At 40.9% G+C, this 14496-nt stretch overlaps 1 protein-coding gene across 1 annotated transcript in view; it reads right to left on the reverse strand.

Annotated features, from left to right (window-relative positions):
- The window catches only part of LOC126513662 (beta-1,3-galactosyltransferase 5-like), a 97440-nt gene that overhangs the window by 53603 nt on the left and 29341 nt on the right, over nucleotides 1-14496 (reverse strand). The window lies entirely within an intron of this gene.

Consider the following 14496-nt stretch of genomic DNA (forward strand, 5'->3'; position numbering starts at 1 on the left):
AATGTATATAGGTTGTTAATGAATAATTAATAATAGTTAAGTTTGTAGTCATGTTAGTTAAGGTTTTCTAGATGTGCATAGATATATTTTAGATAGGCACTCTTCATATTTTTCAAAGATTATAGAATATGCTATTAAATGTTTTAATAACTTAGGACTTTTCATGACAATGGGACACTCTGCTCCTGGCAGCACCAATCTACTTCAAGAGGAAGATGGGCATCGAAGAGGATCCTTATGGAGTTTGATAGCCATTTGGGCAAGAAACTGCTCTTGCCTGGACTATTGCATAAACTGGACACAGAGAACCCGCAGAGAGAGGACTGCTGAACTTGCCTAAAGGTGAGATGATCTTTTGGGGTTCCTGATTCATGAAAGAGTCTGCAAGACATTCTTCAGGACAAGCAGATAGTGACTGCCTTTGAAATTTCCTGCTTTGTGGAAATGTCTGCTGGAAACTATGGGCCTGTAGGCCAAAGGTGGATGCCCCAACGGTACAGAGGAACTTTGGGTGACTGTCCAGGCAGTGAGATGTCTCTGTCATTTCTAGAGTTTGAGAGTTTGCTTATTTCTTATTTGCTTAGGTAATATTGTATCTTTCTGGACTGTTTGATGGAGTTAAGAATAGTTAGCTATAGTTATAGTTTTCCTTAGTTATGATATAGATTATTGTAATTTTTACTTGATAACTGTTTTGTTATATGTAATTTTGCTATGTAAAGTTAAAGCCTTCTTTTTTTTGTTTAAACAGAAAAAGGGGAAATGATGGAGGAAGGTCATTGGCTAATAAAGAAACTGGCTTGGCCCATTTTATTGGTTAGAACATAGGTGGGTGGAGTAAACAGAAGAGATTGCTGGGAGAAAAAGGAAGTGAGGTCAGAAGTAATGCAGCTCCTCTCAGAGCCAGACGCCTCAGACAGAGAGGCATGCTCCGCTCTCCCGGGCAGATGCACGCAATGAAGCTCCTCCGACCCAGGATGGACTCATAGCTGGTCAACAGGAACTGAGGAGAAAAAAATTTAGGGAAGAAAGGAAGGTCTCACAGGAAATCATACCCACTACCTGTGAACATAGGGATCTTAACCTTATGCCTCATCTGAGACACCGTGAGGCACAAAGGGAACAATGACTAACACACTGTTAATCACTGATGGTATGCAAACGCATACGTAAAGGAGAGGCTGTTCTCTGACCTACACTCACTTGATATAACTCTGCTTATTGCTAGTATATTGCCTTATTGCCCAGAGAAATCTTCCTTATCGTGTTGTTTTCAAAGGTATTAACCTGAAGGTTGTAAACTGAGTGACTTAATACTGTAAAGGTAGCTTTGGAGCGGCAGTATCAGAAGGTTATCACCACAGAGGGGACCCACCTGTCATTACCCTCACTATAGGAAGGACTCCAGCTTCCCTGAGGCAAATGTTATCCCATCTTTACAATTCTCCAGAGCTACGGGTGTAGATCCAATTTCATTCATGTTCATCTTTGAAGTCATTCATATTTAGCAGTCATGTTATTCGTATTTAATAGCTCTAAGGGAGGAAACGCCACACTGGAAGCACACACACACACACACACACACACACACACACACACACACTGCTCTGATTTACAGGACGTTACAGAGGAACTGCACAGGCTCTTGTGTGCAGGGACTGTTGGCTTTTGCTCTCCCAGTGGGCAGCATTCCATAGTCCTCTGAGACCTAAGCCATGTCCAACTGAAGCTCTAATGTATCAGCAAGGTGCCTCAGAAATCACCACCAAGGATATGAAGAAAAAACTTGGTGAGCGCACATATTCTGTGTGTTGTGCCCAGAAGACATAGTGGGGTATGACCTATTTAGCTATAACTGATCACATGACCTTAATCCTTATGCAAAGAAGGCTGGGAGATGCCATCTCCTATACAGAAGTTAGGCAATGCTATTTCCTTGTGTTTGTATGTTCATGTAGGCATGCTGACACCTGTGCACATGTATGCACACACATGCAGAAGTCAGAGGACGATGCCAGGTGTGTTACTCCATCACTCTTCACCTTATTTTTGAACCTGTAAATCATTGATTCAGCCAGACTGGCCAGCCAGCAAGCCCCAGGGATCCACCTGCCTCTGCTTCCCCAGGGCTGAGATTCCAAGCTCATGCCACCAAAGCCAGCTGGGGATGCTGGGTTCATACTCATGTCCTCATGCTTGCACAACAGACACTTTTCTGACTGAGTCACCTTGCCAGCTCTCGTGATGCCATTTCTGTATTGATTATGTAATACGGAACTATCTGGGAACTGGCAGCCAGGGGTCCTAGGCAGATATGGAGGGTTATTAGGAGAACTTCCTGGAAGAACTCCAGAGGCAAGGTTGTAAAGCAGACGGCTTGCACTACCTTGGGTGTCATGCCGTAAAGATACTTCTTGTGAGGTCCCATGACCACCTTTCAATCGGTCTCCTGAGCCCAGTTTCTTTTTTCCCTGCAGCTTGCAAAAGCTCCATGGGCTCAGAAGAGCTGGGCATCATTCCCCCATCATGCTAATTTACTTGGAAACCTTAAAACAGACCACAGGCTCTGACCCTCATTACAGAAGGAGAAACGGCTTTGTTGTCCACAGCTCAAAGGCTTCTGTGAGCTCATTGACCACGGGCTCCATACTTCCCTTCACTGTTTATTACATACTTTTCTTTGAATGTGAGCATTGTTTCAATATTTTGCTCAAGTAAGCAATGTTCCCATTAACAGCCCTTTTGCATTAGCTCAGTGGTTTGTGAGACACCACACTGGGGTCTTTAGCTCAAAGGATGACAAGTGTGTGTAAGATTTTTGCTGGCTGTTGCTAATGCCCTACACAGCCTTCGTAGAAGAACACTTAGAGTGGTTTCCATTACACCATGTTGATCAAATAAGATCCGTTTTTCCTATAATCTCTTTCTCTGTGTGATTCCAAAGAAGAGATGACAAAACCGGAATTTGCACAAAATTGGAAGAACAAACAGAACAGGACATTTGACTCCCTGCAGGTTGCCATGGCCACCAGAGGCAGCACAGCCATAGACCACACAGTAGGTTCCCCCCTCCAGCTTTTGCCCTCTTCTGTCTTCTCTCCCATTGTTAAACCCACTGCCTCAGCCACACATAGAGCTCCATAGCTGAAATGAAATGGCACCTACACCGCGGCCCTGGGTCCCCCTTGCAGCTGGACCACATGGCTCCTCAGCCTGGTGACTGCTGACCACCTCGGATCCACTAGTTCTGCCTCCTCTGCTCCTGCGAGGTGGGAGAGGACCTCTTCACCCACCTTGGGTCTGTCTCTCCCCAGAAAAGAGAAGTGTGTTATGAAAAACAACTCAGCTCTCAGCTGCAGGAGGCCAGGCTGGTTCCTTTGAGCACGGGATTAAGACGACCTGTCAAACCATGACCTCTGACACTGTAAGCTCAGCTGGCCTTAACCCTCTCACTGCTTGTGTACCAGCCAGCACCTGCCCACTGCTTCATATACAAGGCGTGCTGTGAGAAATTACCCGCACAAAGCAGAAATGGCTGCCTTCTCTGTCTACACTGGAGGTTGGTTGTGTGTGTGTATGTGTGTTTTTCTTCTTTTAACTCAGATCAATTTTCTTTTTTAATATTTTATTTGTTATTGTTTTTTATGGAGCTATATATTTTTCTCTGTTCCCTTCCCATTCTTTCCCTCCATTTTATAGTATTCCGATGGGCCTTGCATTGAATCTGTATATTGCTTTTGGTAAGATTGAAATTTTTATTATGCTAATTTTTACCTACCCAAGAGCATTGGTGATCTTTTCATTTTCTGGTGTCTTCTTCAAGTTCTTTCTTCAAAGACTTAATGTTCTTGTCATCCAGGTCTTCCACTTATTATGATATTAGCGGCTATTGTAAAGGGTGATTTTTCTCTGATTTCTCTCTCAGCCCATTTATCATCTTTGTAAAGGAGGGCTACTGATTTTTTTTTTAGCTAATCTTATATCCTGCTATATTACTGAAGGTGTTTATGAGTTGTAGAAATTTTTGGTAGAATTTTTGGGGCCACTTATGTAAACTATCATATCATCAACAAATAGTGAGAGTTTGACTTCTTTTCCAATTTATATCCCCTTGACCTCCTTCTATTGTCTTATTGCTCTAGCTAAACCCTCAAGAATTATATTGAATAGATATGGAGAGAGTGGACAACCTTATCTTGTTCCTGATTTCAGTGAGATAGCTTTGAGTTTCTCTTCATTTAGTTTGATGTTGGCTGTTGGTTTGATGTATATTGTTTTTATTATGTTTAGGTGTGTTCCTTGTATCCCTGCTCTCTCCAATACCTTTATCATGAACAGATGCTGTATTTTGCCAAAGGTTTTTTCAGCATCTAATAAGATCATCATTTTTTTTCAGTTTGTTTATATGGTGGATTACATTGACAGATTTTCATATGTTGATTCACCCCTGCTTCTGTGGGATAAAGCTGACTTGATCATGGTGGGTGATATTTCTGATGTGTTCTTAGATTCAGCTTTCCAGTGTTTTATTTAGTATTTTTGCATCAATGTTCATGAGTGAATTTGGTGTGTAGTTCTCTTTCTTAGTAATGTCTTTATATGGTTTGGTTATCAGGGTAATTGCAGCCTCATAAAAGGAGTTTGGCAATATTCCTTCTGTTTCTATTGTGTAGAACAATTTGAGAAGTATTGGTATTAGTTCGTTTAAAATCTTGTAGAATTCTAAGCTGACACGATCTGGTCCTGGGATTTTCTTCGTTTGGGAGAGTTTTAATGACTGGTTCCATTTCTTTAGCAGTCATAGGTCTATTTAATTTGGTTATCTAGTCTTGATTTAATTTGGTAAGTGATATTTGTCCGGAAAGTTGTCCATTTCCTTTAAATTTTCCAATTTTGTGGAGTACAAGTTTTCAAGATATGACCTAATGATTCTTTGGATTTCTTCAATGTCTGTTTTGTGTCCCCCCCCCTTTATTTCTGTTTTTGTTAATTTGGGTATTTTCTCTCTGACTTTTGGTTAGTTTTGAAAAAAGGTTTGTCTGTTCTGTTGGTTCTTCTTGAAGAACCAACTCTTTGTCTCATTGATTTTTTACATTGTTTTCTTTGTTTCTATTTTGTTGGTTTCAGGTCTCAATTTGATTATTTCCTGCCATCTCGTCCTCCTGGGTGAGTTTGCTACTTTTTGTTCTAGAGTTTTCAAATGTTCTGTGAACTTGCTAGTGTGAGATTTTTCCAACTTCTTTATATAAGCTTTTACTGCTATGAACTTTCCTCTTAAACTTCTTTCATTGTGTCCCATAAATTTGGGTATTTTGTGAGGTCACTTTCATTGAATTTTAAGAAATCTTTAATTGGTTCCTTTATTTCTTCTTTGACCCATTGCTGATTCAGGTGAAAACTGTTTAATTTTTATGTGTTTGTGGTCTTTCTCAAATTAGTGTTGCTCTTGAATTCTAATTTTTAAGCCATAACTATCTGATAAGACACATGAGCTTATTCCAATTTTTGTTTTTTATCTGTTGAGGTTTTCTTTGTTACCTAGTATGTTGTCAATTTTTGAGACCATTCCATGAGATGTTGAGAAAAGGGTATATTATTTTATATTTGGATGGATATTCTATAGATGTCAGTTAAGCCCATTTGAATCATAACATCTGTTAGTTCCCTTATTTCTCTGTTAATTTTCTGTCTGACAGACCTGTCCAATGGTGAGAGCTGATTGTTGAAGTCTCTCACTATTAGTGTGTAGGGTTTAATGTGTGATTTAAGCTTTAGAAGTGTTTCTTTTACATATGCGGGTGCCCTTGTATTTGGGGCATAGACGTTCAGTATTGAGATTTCCTCTTGATGCATTTTCCCTGTGAAAATGTCCTTCTCTATCTCTTTTGATTAATTTTAGTTTGAAGTGTATTTTGTTAGATATTAGGATAGCTATATCAGCTTGTTTCTTAGGTCCATTTAATTAGAAATTTTTTCCAAATCTTTTACTCTGAGGTGATGTCTGTCTTTGGGGTTGAAGTGTTTTTCTGATATGTAGCAGAAGGATGGATTCTGTTTTCATATCCAATCTGTTAGCCTGTGCCTTTTTATCAGTGAGTTGAGTCCATTTATATTAAGGGATATAATGACCAGTGATTGCTAGTTTCTGTTATTTTAGTTTTCGTTGTTGATGATGTTATTGTGTGTGTGTTTTTCCCTTCTTTGGGATTTGCTGCTCTGAGATCATCTATTGTCTGTGTTTTTGTGGATGTAGCCATCTTCCTTGGGTTGGAGTTTTTTCTTCTAGTACTTTGTGGAGTGCTGGTTTGTGGCTAGGTATTGGTTAAAACAAGAGATTGGTGCCAACATGGCCAACTAAATCCACATAAAATCTGAGAGGGTTTGAAAAGGAATCCTAGATTTAAAAAAATACAGAGTTTAACACAGCTTCTTGCTGTTTGCTGGTGGCATGCCACAGTTCCATTAAGAGAGATTTTCCTGATTCAGCCATAGCAGAAAAAAAGCTGTGTGGTTTTAAAACGTGGCTTCCTGGGCTATACTGCCAGCATGCGCTCTGGTCATGGAGCATTTGAATGGTATTTGTTGGCTCGAGTGTTTGTGTGCACACTTGGGGTTGGGCGGAAAGTAGCTGAGACCGTGCCCATGGCTCAGCACTCCTCGCCTGGACAGGCAGTGGGATCAGTCTACTAGGCTTGCACAAGCAGGAGAGCATGGCTGATTCCCGCCACCATACACAGAGATGTTTTTAGGATGTGCAGTGCTCTGCAAAGCATATTTGACCATTAATCGGATAAAAAGGGTTTATATGCTGCAAGCTCACTCTCAGGGTTGGGGTGCTGAGCACGTTTCCTGCCTGGTGGCCCCAGAGTGGTGGTGCTTCTACCAGTTTTAAAGTAGAGAGAGGTGGAGCCAGCTTCCAGAGCAGCTGCAACCAAGCTGTTTACCATTTAAAAAGTTCTCCTGGAGAGTAAAGAATTATAGATATGCAATAAAGACAAATCCAGATGAGTTATAGTGTTGGGTAAATGTATATAAGCTTGGAAGAGAGAAGAAAAAATATAGAGTCATAAAATAAAATTAATGCTTAAAAAGTCTTTAAATATACAGAGTACAGACAGTCATAGATTAAAAGGAGTAAAGAAAAATAAACCACGTAAAGATGGACTATACACAGAGAGCCTGGATTTTGTATATTACTATGTTATCTTTGATTTTTTTACAGTAAATGAGCTAAGTACAGAGACACATTTCATTGTATGGGCTGCTAAGCTAAACCAGTATGTTTATTATAAAGATATCATGACTTCCAAATTTGGGTCTAAGGATATATTGCTTTGGAAAGAGGTTCTTCTCTTATTTCCACAGAAGATAAGAAAGAACCTGTGGATTGCTTCCAGACCAATATGGTTTTATGGAACAAGACCCCCTGAAAGGTTGCTGTGAAAACCACCACAAAGAAAGTACTTTGCTCAGCTGATGACTGAGATGAACCTAGATCACAGGATACACCATGAAAGACCTGATTAGCAGTGCCCCCAAACATCTGTATGGACAGAACTACACCCATATTCCCAAATACTGTTTATAATTGTTTGTTTACATTTAAAGGGGGATATGATATAGATATAAATAATTGGCATTGGTATGGATCTTGGCTTATTGATACAATTTAAGGTAAATTTTGTTATAGTGTATATGTATATTTTGGCTTTTAATTAAGGTATTGTGATTGTGTAGTTCATTTAAAAATGTACAGCCTGGTCTACAGAGCTAGTTCCAGGACAGGCTTCAAAGCCACAGAGAAACCCTGTCTCAAAAAACCCAAAAAAATGTAATATATAATTAAGAAATATAGGTTAATAGATAGACATCTATAATAGTCAAGCTTGTAGTCATATTAGTTTGGTTTTCTGGATATATAGAGATATATTTCAGTTAGTTAGTCATCAGATCTTTCAGAGACCTTCAGAATATGGCATTTAAATGCTTTAAAATTTTAGGACTGTTTTCATAACAGTGAGACACATCTGCTCCTGGCAGTACCACCTACTTCAAGAGGAAGATGGGCCTCGAAGAGGCTCCATGGAGTTTGCTAGCCAATTGGGCAAAAACTGCTCTTGCCTGGACTACTTAACTGGACATGCAGGATCTACAGAGAAATCACTGCTGAACTTGCCTAAAAGTGTGATGATCCTTCAAGTTTCCTGCTTCATGAGAGAGTCTGCTAGACATTGTGCAGGATACAAAAGAAAGTGACTGGCAAACTGCCAATATAGGCGGAACTGTCTTTGAAATTTTCTGCTTTGTGGAAATGTCTGCTGGATACTGTGGGCCTGTAGGCTGAAGATTGATGCCCCAACCGTACAGAAGAACTTTGGGTGACTGTCCAGGCAGCGAGATGTCTCTGTCAATTCTAGAGTTTGTGCTTGCAATGTACTTCCTGTTTCCTTAGGTAATATTATATCCTTTGGGAGTGTTTGATGGAATTGAAGAATTTATAGTTATAGTTTTCCTCAGTTATGATAAAAATAAAATAGATATAATTGTAATTCTTGCTTGATAACTGTTTTTGTATGTAATTTTACTATGTTAAAGTTAAAACCTTAATTTTTATTGAAATAGAAAAGGGGAGGTGATGTGGGAGTCCCCTCTGTGTGCTGTGATTGCTATTAATGAATAAAGAAACTACCTTTTCCTGTTGATGGGGCAGAACATAGGTAGGCGGGGAAGATGGAACTGAATGCTGGAAGGAAGGTGGAGGGAGATGCCATGGATCCACCACCAGAGTAAGACATGTGGAAATTTTGCTGGTAAGTCACAGCCACGTGGCGATACACAGATTAATGGAGATGGGTTAAATTAAGATGTAAGAGTTAGCCAATAAGAAGCTAGAGCTAATGGGCCAAGCAGTGATTTAATTAATAGAGTTCCTCTGGGATTATTTCAGGTCTAAGCTATCCAGGAAGCCAGGATGAACATGTGGCCTCCTTCCATGCAACAATTGTCTGTGTTTTTGTGGTTGTATCCATCTTCTTTGGGTTGGAGTTTTCCTTCTAGTACTTTGTGTAGTGCTGGTTTGTGGATAGGTATTGGTTAAATCTGGTTCTGTCATGGAATATCTTGTTTTGTCTGTCTGTGGTGATTGAAAGTTTTGTTGGTATAGTAGTCTGGGCTGGCATCCATAGTCTCTTAATGTCTGCATAATGCTTAACCAGGACCTTCTGGCTTTCATTGTTTCCATTGAAAAGTCAGGGTATGTAATTCTGATAGATCTGCCTTTATATGTCACTTGACCCTTTTCATTTTCAGCTCTTAATATTCTTTCTTTATTCTGTATCTTTAGTGTTTTGATTAGTATGTGGTGAGGAGACCTTTTTGATGCAGTCTATTTGGTTACTGCAAGCTTCCTTTATGTTCATATGCATATCTTTCTTTAGTTTGGGAAAGTTATCTTCTATGATTTTGTTGAATATATTTTCTATCCCTTTGAGCTTGAGTTCTTCTTCTTCTTCTTCTTCTTCTTCTTCTTCTTCTTCTTCTTCTTCTTCTTCTTCTTCCTCTTCTTCTTCTTCTTCTATCCCTATTATTCTTATGTTTGGTCTTTTAATGGTGTCCCAGATTTCCTGGATATCTTGTGTTAAGCTTTTGTTAGATTTAATGTTTTCTTTGACTGATGAGTCTATTTCCTCTATTGTATCTTCAGCACTTGAGATTCTCTCTTCCATCTCTTGTACTCTGTTGAAACAACTCATTTCTGAAGGTATGAACACAGTGCCTATAAACACATTGGGCTGTGTTTTTAAGGTGCCCAAATCAAACCTTGTGAGGACTAGAGAGAAGGTAATACCTAATATTATATGCAATAAAGCCCACGAGTCCTCAACCATAAAAAAACACAGGCATCTAAAGCATCTCGAGAGCAGGAGAGATAGTCGTCCCCAGGAAAGGATCACCAATTGATTATCTAACACAAAATAGTCAGCCCTGAAATCATAAAATACAAGTAATACTATATGAAATGAGCAGGTTGTATTTTTTTGTTTTTAAGAATTATGTATGTATGTGTGTATATACACATTCAATAAAAGAAAAAGTCTGTAAATTTGAAAGCAAACAGGAGAAAGACAGGAGATATGATAGAATCATAAGATTTTAAAAATACAGCAGACAGAGATGTGAGACATAGAAAATCTGGAACCATTAATCCTACAACGCCTCCCTCAACTTCCAGCTTTAGTTGCCATCTGTCTGAGCTTCCACAAACATCTGCCTCTGCGAAATTAAATCTCATTCTTTGCCCTTTCAGTCCTTTGTTTGATGACAACCACTTACATTAGATAAGGTGTCTTGGTAGGTGGTAAGGGGAACTCTGGCAACCAATGTTTCCTGTGGTTCTAGCTAACACACATGCTGGTACACAAAATTGTCTCACTGATCTCAGCTACTTTCTCTGTGGGGTCACACCTATGCTCCTGGCTCTTAAGTGATTCTCCTCCTTGAATAGGGTCTCTATCTATGGTTTGCTGCTGAGCAGAATCCCAACATGACAGCTGTCACTTTAGAGATGCAGGGTGCAAAGGGCTGTGGCTCAGGCCTTGCTTGGGTTCCGCAGTAGTTGAGGTCAGTGGACCCTTTTGAAGGCACGATTCTGGCCTTTCCCCATGAGGTCTGATTTTTGCTGTAGGCTTTCTGTACACACTAATTGGGGTTTCCAGTTACAGTCAACAGAAATCGACTCCCATTACACTCACAACATCCCCACAGCAGCAGAGCAGTATCCAGTGACAGGGAATCAATGCACAGCCTGACAGAATGGCTCAGAAGAGGCTGAGTCAGAAGAGGCCACAACTAAGCCCAGAGAACAAGGAACATTCCAGAATATCCTAGGAAAAACTGTAGAAGATGCTTCTGCCCCTGCAGTCAGAGATAGCCCCAGACCTGACTGTTACCTTGTGTAGCCCACCAGCTCAAACTCAGGGTGTGAGGTTAGCACCAGGTTGATCAGGCTCAGGTCACTGGTTGACCAGAAGCCTGACAGGTCCTTGACCTTAGGCTCCTTGGCATTTACAACTATGAGAAACACATATCTGTTCTTTATAAATGTTCCAGCCTTGGGTATTTTGGTATAGCAACACAAGAGGACTAAGACACATCTCCTAAAAACCCTTTCCCCTAGATAAACCAGGTGGCAAAGTTCAGATTACTCTTCTTGGAGAAAGGAGCAGGTGATTCATCTGATCAGTTTGAGTTTCTGGCTTACGGGAACATATTTTTTTTTCTATTGTCATTATCTTGATTTCCAGGTTCTCATTCGCTGTCCTGTTTTTTTTTATATTATTATTATTCTCTTTATGTTGCTTCTTCTGTCTCTGTCTTTAAGAGTATTAACTCCTTTCTATTTTCTGAGTTTTTAATGTTTTATTTATTATTATTGTGTGTGTTTGATGGATGAGAGTGTGAGGACAGGTGTGCCACAGCACACTATTGGAAGTCAGAGGACAACTTCTGTTACTCACTTCCCCTCCTTCCATTGTAGGGTCCCAGGAATCAAACTAACATGCCAGGCTCATTTACCAAATGCCCTTACTCACTGGGCCCCATTGTCAGCCATAGTTCTCATTCCTAACCATGTCCTCTACTCCCACTGTCCAGATCTTTCCATCACTGTGATGAACACCATGACCAAAAGCAACCCAGGAAGAGTTTATTTCAGCCTACAACTCTAAGGTCGCACTGCATCACTGGGGGACGTCGGGGCAGGGAACTGGGGACAGGAACTGAAGCAGAGGCCACAAAGCAGTGCTGCTTACTGGCTTGTTCCTCATGGTGTGCTGTTTGCTTTCTTACACGACTCAGGATCACCCTCCAGGGTTGGCGCTGCCCACAGTGAGCTGAACCCTTTCATGTCAATCATTAATAGAGAAAAGGCCCCAAGGATTTTCCCACAGGCAAATCTGATGAAGTTAATTTCTCAGTTCCTTCAAGATGACCTAACTTGTGCCAGGTTGACAAAAATCTCAGTGGCACAATTGACCCCTTGTCAATTCAACACACAAATACATCCCTCTTAAACCATAGCCTTTCTTTTTTATTTATCCCCAAGGTCTCTTGTATATGACACAATATAAAACAAGTGTATCTTTATAATTCTCATAGGCTTTAAATTTTTCAACAGTGTTAAAGTCAAATCTCTTTAAAAAAAGTCTTTTTAAATGTCCAAAATATCTCAACTACAGACTTCTATAAAGATCAAAAGTAAATTAAAAGCTAGAGAAATATCTCAGTGGTTAAAACACTAGCTGCTCTTGCAGAGGACCCAAGTTCAATTCTCAGCACCCATATGGCAGCTCATAGCTGTTTGTGACCCCAGTTCTAAGGATTCTAGGCTTTCCTAGCCTCTGCAGGCAGTGCACACATGTGGTACACATATATGTATGCTGACAAACATAAAATAAATCCTTAAGAAGCATATAAGGGAGTCAGAGAAATATCTCAGTGCTTAAGAGAACTTCCTGCTCTTCTAGAGGACCTGAGTTCAGTTCCAAGAATCCATAAAACATGGCTTTATCACTTCCTATAACTCCAGCTTCACATGCTCTTCAGGCCTCAGAGGGTATCTGCGTGCGTGTGTGCGTGCATGTGTGTGAGTGTGTGTGCACACTCACACTCACGTAGATACCAATTAGTTATATATTTCTCATTTTAACCATGCCAAGGCAAAACCAAAACCGAGCAGTATAAATACGTTAGTCCCTGACTCAGAGATTCGCTCATGGTCTTCTGGGTTCCAAAAATCTTGGGACTTCACCTTGCTGACTCTGCCACCTGCAGCATCCACAGCTTGCCTTCCAAGGTCAGGCCAGTTCCCCTCCACACCTTCTGCCATACATGGTGGGCACCCCATGGTCCTGGCATCTCCAGTGTGCTGGGGCCTCTACTGACTGCACCTTCATGAGTGGCATCTCCTGGCCTCTCACCGTGCCAACCCTCAGCTGCTCTCCTTGATCTCTTCAGCTCCTCAGTTCTCATCCTTCTAAAACCAGCACCACATGGAAGACTCTTGCACATAACCAGCTGCCAGCATCAGATGCAGCTTTGCCTCCCTCTGGACTGCAGCTTCTGTGTGCTGACCCCGAGGATGTATTTCCAGAAGACTTTATTTCATACTGGTCTCTCCTGAATCCCATCTGAATTTTCAGCCTCACACAGCTAGGGCACAACAGGTTCTTAATTCACATGAATGATACTGACAGAATCTTTGAGAAACTCTCAAATTTGCCTGAAACTCTCAAATTTCCAAGTAAGGCCTCCAGTGCCTGCACTGATATCAGCAGTCTCACCTCCCAAACTCTTACAGAAGATCAGGGAAAGCTCTGAGTACTCAGTGGTTTTGCTAGTGCAGAGCTCAAACATTTGCACAATCATCCCAACCGTGTTTAGATGTGTCACAGCCATAGTCTACTTTCTGGTGCCAATTTCTACTCTAATTTATTCTCTATTGCTGTGATAAAATACTAAGCAAAGGCAATCTGGGAGGCAATCAACTTACCACCCTCAGGTCCCACCCCATCACAAGGGAAATCAGGGCAGGAACCTGGAGGCAGGAACTGAAGCACAGGCTAAGAAGAAGGGCCGCTTACTGCTTGCTTTATATGGCTTTCTCAGTGTGTTTCTCATACAGTCCAGGTGTCCAAGGATTGTCCACCCATAGCAAACTGCCCCTCTCACATCAATAATCAATCAAGAAAATGCCCCCAAAACCTGCCCATAGGCCAAAAGGTTTAATTAATTCCACAGTGGAAATTTGCTCTTCCCAGACGACTCTAGCTTATGTAAGGCCAACATTAAAAACTAACCACCACATTGTGCAACTAATTAGAGTGAACATTAAACACCTGCTTGCTACCTTGCAGTTCTGAAGGCAGGAGGCCTGCCACGCTTGTCAAGGAAAGGCTATGCAAATAGTATTGCACAATCATTTCCTGGCCTCCCCAACCTGAATAATCACACAAAACTCTATTAATTACAACGCTGTTTGGCCAATGGCTCAGGTATATTTCTAGCTAGCTCTTACCTCTTCAATTAACCCATTTCTATTAATCTATGTGTCACCCTACTGGCAAGGTTTCAGCACCTTTCTCCTTCGGCAGCTACATGGTGTCTACCTGACTCTGCCTTCTATCTCCATACATTCAGCTTAGTGTTCCCTACCTAGCTCTATTGAGCCCTGCCACAGGTGAAAACATCATCCTTATTAACCAAGGGTAATAAAACATATTCACAGCATACAGAGGGGAATCCTACACCAGCAGAAAAAGAGCACCATGGATGCCTTTTGTCTGCACTTATACTACATAAAACCATGTCCAGAGTGGGCTGGTATCTTAAAGGCTGTTAGCTGAAGGAGTTCTCACAGCAAGGAACTGGGTAAATGCTAGCAGCTTCAGCTCAGCAGGCTCTGCAGGATTGAGGTTCCATCTCCTCCCTGGATGTTAG

The sequence above is a fragment of the Alexandromys fortis genome, unplaced genomic scaffold, assembly GCF_014885135.2.
Source record: "Alexandromys fortis isolate MF-2015 unplaced genomic scaffold, M_Fortis_MF-2015_v1.1 scaffold_128, whole genome shotgun sequence".
Classification (NCBI taxonomy): Eukaryota; Metazoa; Chordata; class Mammalia; order Rodentia; family Cricetidae; genus Alexandromys; species Alexandromys fortis.